The sequence below is a fragment of the Callithrix jacchus genome, chromosome 19 (genome assembly GCF_049354715.1).
Source record: "Callithrix jacchus isolate 240 chromosome 19, calJac240_pri, whole genome shotgun sequence".
In the NCBI taxonomy this organism is placed as follows: domain Eukaryota; kingdom Metazoa; phylum Chordata; class Mammalia; order Primates; family Cebidae; genus Callithrix; species Callithrix jacchus.
Genome location: NC_133520.1, coordinates 6,595,540 through 6,609,966, shown reverse-complemented (window position 1 = coordinate 6,609,966; position 14,427 = coordinate 6,595,540). Strand labels below are relative to the sequence as shown.

Here is a 14,427-nt window from a genome sequence, read left to right as displayed (position 1 = left end):
ACTCACAGACCATGCATCTGTCTGAATATCTTATAGTCCACAGTCAAGTGGACTTGCTCAAACAAGCTCCCTGGTTACTCTAGAGAGAAGAATTTAAAAAGTAATTAAATAGCCTCATAGTTCTTCCTGGCCAAATTATTAACGCATTGAGAAACCAAAGCCCAAACCTTGTATATACAGTTTGGGCTCAAACATTGTGCCCTTTGGTGACTGTTCTTTTCTTCCACATTTATCCAGCCTTCATTTTCCTGCAGATAATGCATACGGAATTTATAAGACAGCTTCTGTTTCCTTCTTCAAAGCAAACCATAAGGAAGTTCATTAGCTGAGAGCGATACATAGATAAATCAGAAGCTCAATGAAGTTTAGAGTATTCAGTTATCTATGAATGCATAACGAACTCCGTCAACACTCGTTTAATCCAACAAATGTTTTATTATCCCTCACAATCGTTTGGGTCGGGAATTCACACAGGGCTCAACTGGGCAGTTCCTCTGTTCTTCAAGGCATGAAGTACATACGGGAAGTCCTCAGCTGGCAGATGGGCTGTTCTGCAGAGTGGAAGGCAACATCATTCATAGGTCTGACACCTTGGCAGGGGTGGTCAGGAGGCTGAGCTCAGCTGGGATTGCTAGTTAGAGCACCTGCACCTGGTCTTTCCAGGATGGCAGGGTCAGGGAAGTTGTTCATGGAGCTGGCTCCCCTCACAAGTGACAAGAGGCTGGAAGTGGAAGCTTCCGTTCTCTGTACGCAGCACGGTGTCACTTGCACCACAACCAATTGGTCAAGAAGTCAGAGCTTACCTAGAACAAGGGAGAGGACATAGGCCCTGCCTCTCAGTGGGAAGAACAGAAAAGAATTTCCAGCCATTTTTTTTTTAATTTTTTATTGGATTTTAGGTTTTGGGGTACATGAGCAGAGCATGCGAGACAGTTGTGTAGGAACACACATGGCAGTGTGCTTTTCTTTCCTTCTCCCCTTCACCCACATTTGGCATTTCTCCCCAGACTATCCCTCCCCAGCTTCCCCCTCCCACTGGCCCTCCCCTTTTCCCCCCAATAGACCCCAGTGTTTAGTACTCCCCTTTCTGTGTCCATGTGTTCTCATTTTTCATCACCCACCTATGAGTGAGAATATGCGGTGTTTCATTTTCTGTTCTTGTGTCAGTTTGCTGAGGATGACGTTCTCCAGATTCATCCATGTCCCTACAAACGACACAAACTCATCATTTCTGATTGCTGCATAATATTCCATGGTGTATATGTGCCACATTTTTCCAATCCAGTCTATTATCAATGGGCATTTGGGTTGATTTCAGGTCTTTGCTATTGTAAACAGTGCTGCAATGAACATTCGTGTACATGTGTCCTTATAGTAGAACGATTTATAGTCTTTTGGATATATACCCAGTAATGGGATTGCTGGGTCAAATGGAATTTCTATTTCTAAGGCCTTGAGGAATCACCACACTGTCTTCCACAATGGTTGAACTAATTTACACTCCCACCAACAGTGTAAAAGTGTTCCTATTTCTCCACATCCTCTCCAGCATCTGTTGTCTCCAGATTTTTTAATGATCGCCATTCTAACTGTCCAGCCATTTTTTAATGAACCTCCTCAGATATTGGCAGAGAGATTAAGACATCATTCATTACCTCAGCAAAGACTTATGAGGTGTCCAGGATTGAGTGCAGGATGCCATGCCAGGTCCTACCGTGTGACTGCGAATGAGTGGGCAGATCTGCAGTGTTTAGATTTAAATATTTGCATTCATTGCCAATGTTTCAAAATCGTGGAGTTTCACCAAAAAAAAAAAATCTGAGTTTTTAACTTTTCTGGAAAGAGATTAATCTGGTTGGCAGCAGCCTTGAATTGCCCCAAGGGTCACACCCAGCTTGAGATGAACAGCTGTACCTCATGCAGAGAGGGCACAGGCTGGGCAGGTTGTCCAGTCCTTCCCCTCCTACCCCATGTCCCAGAGTGATTTGTCTGCTCCCGCGGGGCATTTGAACTTGCCAGTCTCGTTCTAGAGATGGAAACATGGATGAAACTTTGTCCCCATCTTTAGCTACCTCATCAAAGCCACAGCTTTTGGAACGATGGCAAAATTTCATGAGATTTTAAAATAAATTTGTATTATTATTGTGAATCAGGGTTTTGATATGCTGGTAATATTTTTTCTAATGTATATTGAAATAGAATGAGACCACTAAAATAAAAATCCATTTTTACATCATGGCAAATGAACTCTTACAATCTCTTGTACCATTTGCGATACCAGGCCTCGCTTACACCTCACTCTTCCTAGGGAAGGGTGTAAGGAAGTGCGAATAGCCCTAGAAACCGATGTGATCGCTGTCACCAGTTCTGCCTTCTCCTGCCCCATATCCAGAAGGAGGGAATGCTGCACAGAGAGACCAGGAAGAATCAACACAGACAGGCCTTGCTGAGTCCCCACCCCCAGTTTATTACTATTTGTTCAGATGTCTACAGAGCTGTCCATTCCTCATTCAACCTAAGCACAAAAACAGTTTTCCCTAAGTCTTTGGGTCTTCATTTCTGAAGGCTTCTCTGTCACATAAAACTTTGATTAAATAATTTTGTTATGCTTTTCTCTTATTAACCTTTCACCTTTTCTGCCTCTAGACCTCTAAATATTTAAGCATCTTACACTTAAGTCTTAGTCATCGTGGAACTTTTTTTTAATGTATGATGTGAGGTAGGAATCTAATTTCATCTCTTTGAAAGGGATAATCAATTGTCCCATCATCATGGTCGATTTCCCCGCCAACATGCAGACTCTATCTTATACCAAGTTTCACATGTGCAGGGGTGGGTTTCCCAGTTCTTTAATCTAGCCTAGCAGTCTATTTTTCTCTCTGTACAGCTGGTACACTGACTTAATTAGCATGGCTTTAAAAATATCACATAGGGCATGTTTCTCCACCCTGTTCTTTTCAAGAGTGTTTTTGGCTATTCTTGGTTATTTGCTCTTCAATGTGAATGGTATCTTTTTTTTTTTTATCATTGCATTTTCTAAATGCTTATCAATGGCATTTACAAATTCAATTTTTAAAATACTAAGTTTAAATTCAGCAACTCTGCCAAATTCCTTTATTAATTCTAATAATTTGTCTTTAGATCATCAGAGGCTGTTTTTTATGGGACAAAAATATTATCATCAACTAATGACAGTTTTGTTCCATAAGCATCCTTATCTTATTTCTGATTTTCAGGGAAATGCTTCTAATATTGCACCCACAAGCATGTGTTTGCAGGTTTCTCTTAGCTACCTTTCATGAGATAAAATAATTGTTCATTTCTTTTTAATTTGCTAAGAGTTTCTTTGAATGAATGGATGTTAAATTTTATTTAATGCTTTTTCATCATCTAATAAGCATATAGTTGTAATATTAGAGCAAACTTGCTTTCTTTGGAATAATTCAAAATGATGATAAATTATGCTATTTGTTACATTATCTTTTTATACTATACATCATTTGCTAAAATAATTTGTAAAGAATTTCTACATCTATATTCATGATTTATATTAGATGGTAACTTCTATTTTCTGTATGATCATTGTCTGGTACAATAATTACAAAATGAGTTGAGGAGCATTTCCTGTTTTTTTTACTACTATCTGAAAGAATTTGAATAATATTTGAATTACCTTGAATGGTAGTAAAACTAACCTGGAAAATCAACCTGTTATGCACAATGTAAAATAAGTCTGTTCTAATGATAACTTGATAATATAGATGAAAAGCAGGGTGATATCGTGGGAAAAGATTGAATTTTATACAGAGAAAACACACATAATATTCTCTTTATAAGTATTCTCTCTTCTGAGAATTCAGACTCTCTTATAAAGAATTTAGATACTTAGTACTGCCTCTTTTTAACTGAGATCTTGGTCAACGTAGTCCTTCTGATTCTGTTTTCCTACATAAAAATGAAGGAGCCTCCTTCTTTCTTGCCTTGAAATACATGCTTTGACAAATTAGTGTGATAGTACGCATAATATCCTGGCAGAGAGGAATAGGTCCTTATTAAATGTTATTCTGTCCCCTCTACCACCACCACCTCTAGGAATTTGGTCAAAGAAAAACAACTTATTTTTAATGTTTAACTTATTCTATATTACTAATTTCAAATTGTTGCCCTTGTGAAAAACCGCAGCCTGGTGGAAAAGACACATGTCTGCAGTTTTAAGAATGTACGGGTGAGAAAGTTGACCTCTTTGGATTAACACTTGAACTCTACATGTTGGGTCTTTGCTCCGTCTCTGAGCTAGATCTCTTAGCATTTGAGATAAATATATCTTGCTCAAGATTAGACACACACAGGGGGTCCAAAAGCTGAGCAGACAAACTCTGCAGCTGGGCTTGGAGAGAACCCAGCTCAGAGCGATGCTAAGAGCCGTGTGACAGGTCTTATGTCTCACCAAGTCCTTCTTTCATTAGCTGTCCAGATGCATCTGGGGCCACATACTGGGAGTGGCATTTAGGAAGCCATTATGGAAACCGTCTCCATAAACTGAAACCAAAATATCCTCTACAGTCATTTTTCAAGTTCACATAATGGGGTTGCTAGAAGTAGGTTAACCCCTTCAACTCCTCTCTTGCTATTAGCCATCCACATTAAAGAAAAATACTGTGTATCAGAAGCTTGGTACTACGGTGTCAAAGTTAGAGACTAGTCTTGAAGCAACGTAAGTCAGTAATTTGGAGATGATGGTTCACTGGAGAAATCTTACCACTTTCTAACATTTTTGTTAAATCTATTATAAAGAACATGTGGAGTTTCAAGTTTGTTAGCAAAAGTGTGCTAAACTACCCACACCATACTATCAGTAATTTAGGGAAAGAAATTAGGTCTCCTATTTTATTTTTTTTTTATTTATTTTAATTTAGTTTTTTTGAGATGGAGTCTTGCTCTGTCACCCTGGTTGGAGTGCAGTGGCGCAATCTCGGCTCACTGCAACTTCCACCTCCCGGGTTCAAGCAATTCTCCTGCCTCCACCTCCTGAGTAGCTGGGACTACAGGTGCCCAGCACCATGCCTGGCTAATTTTTTGTGTTTTTGGTAGAGACAGGGTTTCTCTGTGTTAGCCAGGATGGTCTTGATCTCCTGACCTCGTGAGCTACTCTCCCTGGCCTCCCAAAATGCTGGGATTACAGGTGTGAGCCACCGCGCCTAGCTCCTATTCTATTTTAAAGTCATGGGGTGGTGTTGGCAGAGTCACTACTTAATAAACATTTCTGGAATTTTATTCTTCTTTCTGAGCTCAATTTGTATTGTGTGTACTTTGCTAGCTGCCTCTCATCTAACTTCCCACAATTCTTCCACTTACTTCCTTCTCTCACTAAATGATTTCTAAGGCATCTTCCAAGAACTGGCTAAAAACCCATCTTAAATTGGCCACACCCTCTGTGGCCTGCTCCTCCACCTTTATCATTCCTTCATCCCCTCAGTGTTTAAACTGTCGATGGCTGCTTTACACATATCCTCAAATTGCCTTATAGATAATAACTGTTCTTTTCCTATTAAAGAAAAATGCCTAGAACTATGCTATGTATATGATCATTTGCTCAATAAATATGCATTTAAAATGAAATGTAGAGAGGGAAGAAAAAAGAGCAAGAAAAGTAAGAAAGGTAGATTAGGGAGCATTTCATGCCTAATATACACTGCTGGTAGATACAAAGTCATGGCCAAATTACATGAATAATATGATTCCCTTTGGGCCATTCTCCTCCAATAGATAAAAACAGAACTGCGGAAAACACAGAGAAGCTATGAAGCACAGAGAAAGAAATACATGTTTGTCTGTTTTACCGTCCAGCCCTTAGGTAGATATAGGGATTTCATTCACAAAGGTGATACCTTCTTGATTTTTGTTTTTTTATTTAATATTTAACAAGCTATCACTTTTTCTTGTAAAGAAGATCTACTTTTTATCTGCCTTTTAGGCATCTGGGAATACAGACTGATTCAAAACCTAAGGGAGCTGGGATAAAATTCAGTGTAACAGTTGTCGTACATGCTTGGTGGGTCCGGAAGCCACACGACATGGGTCTGGCAGTGATGTCTGCCATGAGGGTGATATCCATTCTGATGATGATGGCTGGTGGGAAACAGGTTCCTTTGTCACTATGCTGGATTATTCTTGAATCTGGTACTACACAGAAGAGACAATCTTCCCATTCATTTTTTCTTCCAGTGAATAATTACTTACTGAATACTTACTACGTGCCAAAGATTCTTCTAGGTACTGAGGGTACAGTAATGAATGACACAGATATGGTCCATCCCTCTAGAATTTTACATCCTAGTGGGGAAAGACAGGTAATAAGGAAGTAAACGAATGGGCAAGATCACTTTAGAGTGACATAGACTATGAAGGGAAGTGAAAGATAGTGTGATAGACAGGTTATTATTCAGGCCAACAGGTATGACTGTCTTTGCTCTCTTTGATAAACTCTCCAAATAGTCCCTCCAAGTTTATTTGTTCTTGAATAATTGCATTTTTTCAATGTCAGGAAAACCTCATTTTTATCTTCTTCTACCAACCCCATCCTTTTCTTTCCATCTCACATTTACTGAAGAACTAGGTGAAAGCACTTTGCAATGCCTCATCTCGCTTAATGCTCACAACAGCACCATGGCTTTCGTATCATGAGCAGAACCACTTTGCAGATGAAAAAATCTGAGGCAGAGAATGGCTCTGTAACTTGTCTAAGATCACACAACAAGTGATGAAGCCAGGATACGAATGCCTGTCCTCTGATTAGCAGACTTTATGCTCATCTTTCATCCTCTTTCCTATGGCAGAGTTAGTCCTTCCAACAAAAGGATGACCCAAACAGATGTTCTCCATCTCCCTGGGATATAGCAGAAGGATTTGTATTACACAAAGGGAGATGTGAAGGGATACAAACCAGACATAGTGAAGAATGTCCAGCCATAAACACTGAAAACTTCCTAGAGAAGCTTAGGCGATTTCTCTTCTAGAGGTTTAGAACATGAGTTGGCAAACCACTGCCTTTAAGTGCAATCCAGCCCTACTACCTGTCTTTGTAAACACAGTTTTATTGGAAAATAGTAATGTCCATTCATTTGCCTCATGTCTATGTCTGCTTTTGTTCTACAAGGATAGAAATGAGTAGTTATGACAGAGACCCTATGGCTCAGAAAGCCTAAAATACTTACTATCTGGTGCTTTACAGAAAGTATTTGTTCATCTTTAATCTAGAAGATTAGGATGGACTTTGCTTGGGTTGGCCTGAGTATAGTTCTCTCTCAAGTCACAGAATGGTCTAATTGAAACATTAATATTGTTTTCAGCTCTAGGAACAAAGAGGGATATTTCTGTGGTGGCCAAAACAGGCCTATTCCTAATGGACAGACTCCTCCTTCACACTTCTTTCAGCTGTCTTCAAGCTCCACTTTGGCTGTGTTTGTGCATTGCCCAAATTGTATTTAAAATCGCACTGCAGACTACCAGTAAACACAGCTTAACTGTGGCAGAGTTTGCAGGGGAGAGTAAATTTTACCTACCAGGGAATTTAGGGTGGGGTTAGTCCTCATGTTAACTCTATTCCAGTTGCCATTTGGATTGGGCATAAAAAGATGACAGGTTTCTCCTATCATATTCTAACAGTGATTAACATTATTGCCATGATTTCTATTATTAATAAAACAGATATGTTTTCTGAAGTTTTACTTTGGATAAAATAAAAACTAGTTGTTAGGAGAATTAAGCATAATTGATTTAAAATTCTTAATGATCGAACTAGAGAAGCAGAACTGAGCTGAGGCATTTATGAGTTCCTTTGGAAAAGTTGGAAAAGAATCCAGCATAGTGACACAGGAACCTGCTTCCTGCCAGCCGTCATCATCAGAATGGATATCACCCTTATGGCAGACATTGCTGCTAGACCCATGATATGCATGTGTGCATGTGTGCGCGTGCACACACACACACACACACACACACATACACAATGTAGGAAAAAACAGGTAGCAACTACAAAACATTTCCCATCCCTAAGAAGTGCATGAATATTTTTCTCAACTCAATTCAATGTAAAATGACATTTTCTTTTGCCTTTTTATACCACTCCTGCAAAACTGAACGATGAGCCTGCCTCTCACAAGCTGTGTCATCTTGAACAAGTGGCTTCCTCTCTTTGAGCCATATTTCCTTCTTCTGTGAAATGTGGCTGTCAGCATGGATGCTCTTTTCCTGTTCAGAAAGGAGTCAGCAAGCCTGTGATCTCCGAAAGTCCTCTGGCCCACCCTGGCTGCCTCCTCCCACTTGGCCTCAAAACCACTTCTCAGCATGGTGTAGCAAAAAGACATGAACTTGGGAGTCAGCCAGACTTAGGTTCAACCTTGAAAAGCACATTTTTATTTAGCAATTCAAGCCTCACACCACTCTCTGGGATGGCAGACGCTTACACTGTTGCACATACGGTTCTCTCTGGCTTTCTCTCTGCCTCGCGCACCCCATGCCTGATTTTTATTTCTCCTTACAGATTCAGGTCAGAAAATTAAAATCTCAGAATGAACAGAAAAATCATAGATTAGGAGAAAATATTTGCAAGAAATCATAGATTACGAGAAAATATTTGCAAATGACATATCTCATAAAGGACTGTTTTCCAAAATACACAAAGAACTCTTAAAACTCAACAATAAGAAAACAAAAAACCTGATTAAAAAATGAACCAAAGACTTGAAAAGACACCTCACCAAAGAAGGTATTAAGATGACAAACAAGCAAATGAAAATATGCTCAACATCGTAAGTCATCAGAAAAATGCAAACTAAAACATCAATGAGACACCATTACATACCTATTAGAGTGGCCAGAATCCAGAACACTGACACTACCAAATGCTCACAAGGATGTAGAGCAACAGGAACTCCAATTTACTGCTGGTGGGGATGCAAAATTCTACAGCTACTTTGGAAGACAGTTTGTCAGTTTCTTAGAAAAGTACATACTCTATGATCCAGCAATAATGTTCCTTAGTGTTTACCGCAAGGAGATGAAAGTTTATACCCACCCATAAGTTGGACCTGCACATGGAGGTTTATAGCCATTTTATTCATAACTGACAAAACTTGGAAGCAACCAAGATGCCATTTCTGCAGGTGAATAAGTAAATAAATTGTCATATAAGAGAAAAATGGAATATTATTCAGTGCTAAAAAGAAATGAGCTCTCAAGCCATGAAAAGACATGGAGAAAATTTAAGTGCATATGACTAAATAAAAGAAACCAACTCCAAATGGATTATATGTTATATGATTCCAACTATGTGACAATCTGGAAAAGGGAAAACTATGGGGACACTAAAAGATAAGTGATGGCCAATAGGGAAGGGGGGGAGGAATAGGCAGAGCACAGAGAATTTTTGGGACAGTGAAACTACTCTGTATGATACTATAAAGGCAGACACGTGCCATTATACACTTGTCTAAAGCCATCGAATGGTATGACACCGGGAGTGAACCCCAATATAAACTATGGACGTTGGGTGATAATGATGAATCCATGTCGCTTCATCAGTTGAAACAAACGCACCACTCTGGTGGAGGATGTTGATGATACAGGGAAGTGTACATGTGTGGGGGAAGCAGGTTATATGGCAATTTTCTGAAATACCTTCTCAATTTTGCAATGAACCTAAAACTGTTTTTTTAAATAATGTCTTTAAAAATATTAAAACCTTTATTAAATATTTACAACTCCTCTCCTCACCCTCAAGGGAAAAGGATATATTCCCAGGTCACCCAGGAGCTTTCACACCATTGACTGTGTGTTTGTGTGGACTCCCTCCATAGACACTGATTTTCTTGAGGTCAAGAACTGTGACTTTGCACATGTGGGAACCTCCACTTTAAAAGGACTACCTGCTTAAAGCCTGTCTATGCCTTCCTTCTCACCCACGCTCAAACCCAAAGTCCCCATCCTGGCTCCAAGGTCTCTGCCACCTCTGCTGCCATTCTGAGGAACATCTCCAAGGAACAGGAGGGACTCTGCCTAGAGCCTCCTGCCTCCCCATTTCTTCCCGGCCCAGAGGCTCCTGGGCCTGGCTTGGCTGTCCCCTGCATGTGTCCCTGGGCTGCACCCTTTCCTCTTCTCTTTCTCTGTACAGTCTCAGTCACTTGCTCTTGTGCTTCCTGGGCAAGGGCTGAAGGAGGCCTCTCCATCTCACCTTGGGGGGCAGCCCTCAACATGGGAGTAACCCCAGCCAGATCCAAAGGACATCTGGGAGAGGGACGCCCAGAAATGCCTCATCTCAGCAGCCTGGGCTTGGCATTCCACAGCTGACTTTCTATAGGCAATTTTATACCTTTTTGGAGAAATGTGTCACCTCCCCCAACCCAATTCACTCTTTTCTCCTATTTTGTAAAAAATAAAAATAAATAATAAATATTCTGCTTCATTTCCGGCCATTTGTCTTCCTTCTTTTTCAGTTCTCAGGGCCCAGCTTTATCTTCTCATTTTCTTTATACCTAAAGTAATTTCTGTTGGGATGGTTCTTTACAGACAGCTCCCACCAGCCTTTTAACTGAGACTTTTCAGATCTCAGCTGCAGTTCATTCATTCAACAAATATTTGCTGTGCATTGTTCTAGGCACAAGGAGAAGAGAGCAGACAAAAATCCCTGCGTACCTGGAGTCTACATTCTAGCTTGGAGTAAGGCAGACAAGGAAGAAACAAATAAACCAATAAATACAGAAAATGTCACATGATGGTATGTGCTAAAGAGAAAAATAAAGCAAATGAAGCGAGGCGAGATGGGCATTCTCGGGTGGAATGTCATTTCACAGGACTCAAAAGGCCCCACTGAGAGCATAACGGATGAACAGGGACCTGCAGGGAGAGTGGGAACAAGCTGTGTGCGCATTTGTGGAGGAAGCAGTGAGTGAGAAGACCCTGAGCCTAAGTCGACTCCACAGGGTTGAGGAAAAGCAGAAAGACAAGGGCGAGAGAGGGCAGTGGTGGGAGGTGGACACAGACGGCAGGGGTCAGGGTCGTGTAGGGTCTTGCCAGCTGCTCTCAGGACTCGGGCTTTATTCTGAGTGAGATGAGTGCTTTATGCAAAATAATCCAACTAACATTTGGAAGGAGCCACTTGGGCAGGTCCAAATAGAGGAAGATTCATCAGGACGTTTTTCCAATACTCCTGGTGAGAAGTGATGTCATCTTGGACCAGAACAATAGAACAATAGAGGTTATAAAGTGGTTGACAAACAGTTGGGTCTATTTTGAAGGTAAGAGCTACAGGACTTAGAGAGATGTATTGGAAATAGAGTGTCAGAGAAAGAAAAGAATCAAAGATAACTCCGAGGCTTCGACATGAGTCATAGGAAGAGGACATTTGTATTTCCTAAGATGAACAGGCTGCAGGAGGGGAAGGTTGGGGCTGCGAGTGGGAAATGAGGACTGTGATTTTGAAGGTGTTATGTAACAGATATCTATTAGGCAGCCAAGCAGAGAAGTCAAGTATACAGCTTGATATACAAATTAGGAGTTCGAGGGAGAACACTGGGGTGGGTTCCTGTGGTATCCCAAGATTTAGAAGCTAAGGATATAAGAATGAACCAGCTGAAAAGCAGGACAAGGAAAGCTTGCTCTGTAGGAGGAAAAACAAAAGCGAGAGTGGTGGCCAGGAGCTAAATGAGGAAAGCATTTCAGGAGGGAGGACTGATCAACCGCGCCAACGTTAGTGATGAGTTCAGCAAGACAGGGGCTTATCACAATTTGTAATTACCTGTTTCTGGTGACCGTGTCCTTCTTCCTCTATGTCCCCACCCCACCGATTATAAGCCCCAGGAGGACACGACCAGTGTCTCTTTGTTCATGATTTAATGCCAAATCCTGCCGAACTCAGAGCAGGCATACAAAAATATATTTCTTAAAAGAATGAATAAATGGACAGCCAAATGTAAATCATTTTGCTAAGTCATGCCCGTTTTTTTAATGTAAATCCTAGAGCCCCATCTCCACTGTGCCCTTAACTAACCAGCTGCTTGCCATGGGAAAAACTCAGCTTCCTTCCCCTGGATTTCAGTTTCTTTATCTATTAGTAAACTGCGTGAGTTACTGACCTCTGCCAGATCTTGCATCCCACAATTCTTCAACAGGTCTAAGTCAGACCTCCTAATTTCCAAGCCACGATGTAATTTTAGTCACCGCCTCCCCAAAGTACCTCCCATTGGCCTGAGGCTGCCTTGAATTCTGTCACTGGATTTTAACACTTTTGAGTACAATATAGTCCCCATAAGATACACAAATGAGGAAACAGCTATGATATGTCATTTGTGCCAGAACGTGAGTACATTTGTCTGGTCCTTTCCTAATAACTGTTTTAGATAAGGGCCTGTTGAGAGAGTGCAGCATACTGAGGGAGGCGTCTAGGGAGGAAAGGGGTACAAAGAAAACCCTGCAGAGAAACTGCTGAAAGTCTAGGTAGGAGGAAGTGAAAGGGAAGGTTCAAGAAAGGTTAACTTGTGCCTTTAAGCAACTCTAAATCTGAACCGAATCTCCGGAGATGTTGAGTAAGTCATTTCTCCTATCTGGTTTATCTCAATTGTAAAACTGGCGAAGATGGACTTGATAATCTAAAAATGCTCTGCTGCCTTTAAAGCCAAGGATTCGGCCGGGCGCGGTGGCTCAAGCCTGTAATCCCAGCACTTCGGGAGGCTGAGGCGCGTGGATCACGAGGTCAAGAGATCGAGACCATCCTGGCCAACGTGGTGAAACCCCGTCTCTACTAAAAATACAAAAAACTAGCTGGGCATGGTGGCGCGTGTCTGTAATCCCAGCTACTCAGGAGGCTGAGGCAGGAGAATTGCCTGAACCCAGGAGGTGGAGGCTGCGGTGAGCCGAGATCGTGCCATTGCACTCCAGCCTGGGTAACAAGAGCAAAACTCCGTCTCAACAAAAAAAAGCCAAGGATTCGGTGAATAGGGAATGATTTCTCTAACTAGGTAGGGAAGGGAAGACAGTCTATTTCAGCCTAGGAATGAAGGATTAAGCAAATAGTCACACATTTACTAATATATGGTTGTTCACTTGAGCCCCAAGAAGCACTATCCAATTCTCTTAGCATAGCAAAGTAATAATAATTTTTTACATTTACTCAAGTTATAACAAAAATTTAAAATGGTTCTTGCCTGCCAAGTGTGGTCATGTGCCCTGTACATGCCGAAGGTCACAGAGTCTGTCCTCAGTATTGTTCTTTTGGCCTGAGACTGTATACACAGAATTAGGATTAGTTCAGTCTCCACTGCTAACCTCCCCAAAATAACCCTGCTAGCATCAACAACAAAGACTGGGCTATGGGCACTTCTCCCTGTAGTGGACTAGCTTGTACTGGACCATGTTTACACTTAAAGAAAGATGATATTTGTGGGTAGGCACAGTGGCTCATGCCTGTGATGCCAACACTTTGGGAGGCCAAGGTGGGTGGATTCCTTGAGCCTAGGAGTTCAAGACTAGCCTGGGTAACATGGCAAAACAACAACAACAAAGACAAACATTAGCAAGGCATAGTGGCATGCACCTGCAGTCCTAGCTACTCAGGAGACTGAGATAGGAGGATTGCTTGAGCCCAGGAGGTCGACGCTACAGTGAGCCATGTTTGCACCACTGTACTCCAGTGTGGGTGAAAGAGAGAGACCCTGTTTCAAAAATAAGCAAAAGGTAAAGAAAGGAGAGAGAAAGAGAGAAGAAAAGTAGGAAAGAGAGAGAGAAAGAGAAGAGATAGAGAAAGAAAGAAAAGAAAAGGAAGGAAGGAAGGAAAGAGAAAGAAAGAAAGAAAACCAGTGAAAAGAATGGAGTCTATGACCTCACCTGAAACCTGTGTTTGGTGGAGGCTGAATGTCAATAAACAGATGAAACAGAAGAACAAGCACGAAAACAGCATTTATGACCAGGAAAGACAGTGAAGTCCACCAGATTATCCACAAAGTCCAGCCTGTAACATCAACCTCATTAGCACAGCCTGAAGGATGGGAGAAATTATGTTTCGGGGCAACAAGGATGAGATAAGAAACCTGATAATGACCATCTGCTGCTGATGTCAGGTCTACCTTAAGTAAAGGAGCAGCAGAGCTGGCAATGGGCACACACGCAGATGTGTTCCACGTGCTGTGAGAGTTTTCGTGTTTAAACTACTGTGGGTGGTGCACGTAACACAGCACTGTTCTGTCCAGGAAAACTATATCCCCTCTAAAGCCCCAAATTGTTGAAATCTTGAAGTTTCTCCCATCTGTTACGAGCCTTGTATCACCATTTTCGCACGCTATTGGGTGCCGTATTCGGTGTCTGAGGTTACAGGCATGCCTGAACCCTCCCACTGCCAAGCCAGGAGATCATTCGTTATTTCTGTAGCAATAGGGC

The 14,427-nt window shown here is 41.4% G+C and overlaps 1 long non-coding RNA gene across 1 annotated transcript; it reads right to left on the bottom strand.

The window, feature by feature from the left end:
• Positions 1-415: 415 nt before the first annotated feature.
• LOC144576458 (uncharacterized) lies at positions 416-14,038 on the bottom strand. Its single transcript, XR_004737015.3, has 3 exons — positions 13,879-14,038; positions 1,122-1,205; positions 416-803 (listed from the first exon to the last, which is right to left on the bottom strand). It is a non-coding gene; the product is annotated as an uncharacterized LOC144576458 (long non-coding RNA).
• Between the last annotated feature and the right edge of the window lie 389 nt (positions 14,039-14,427).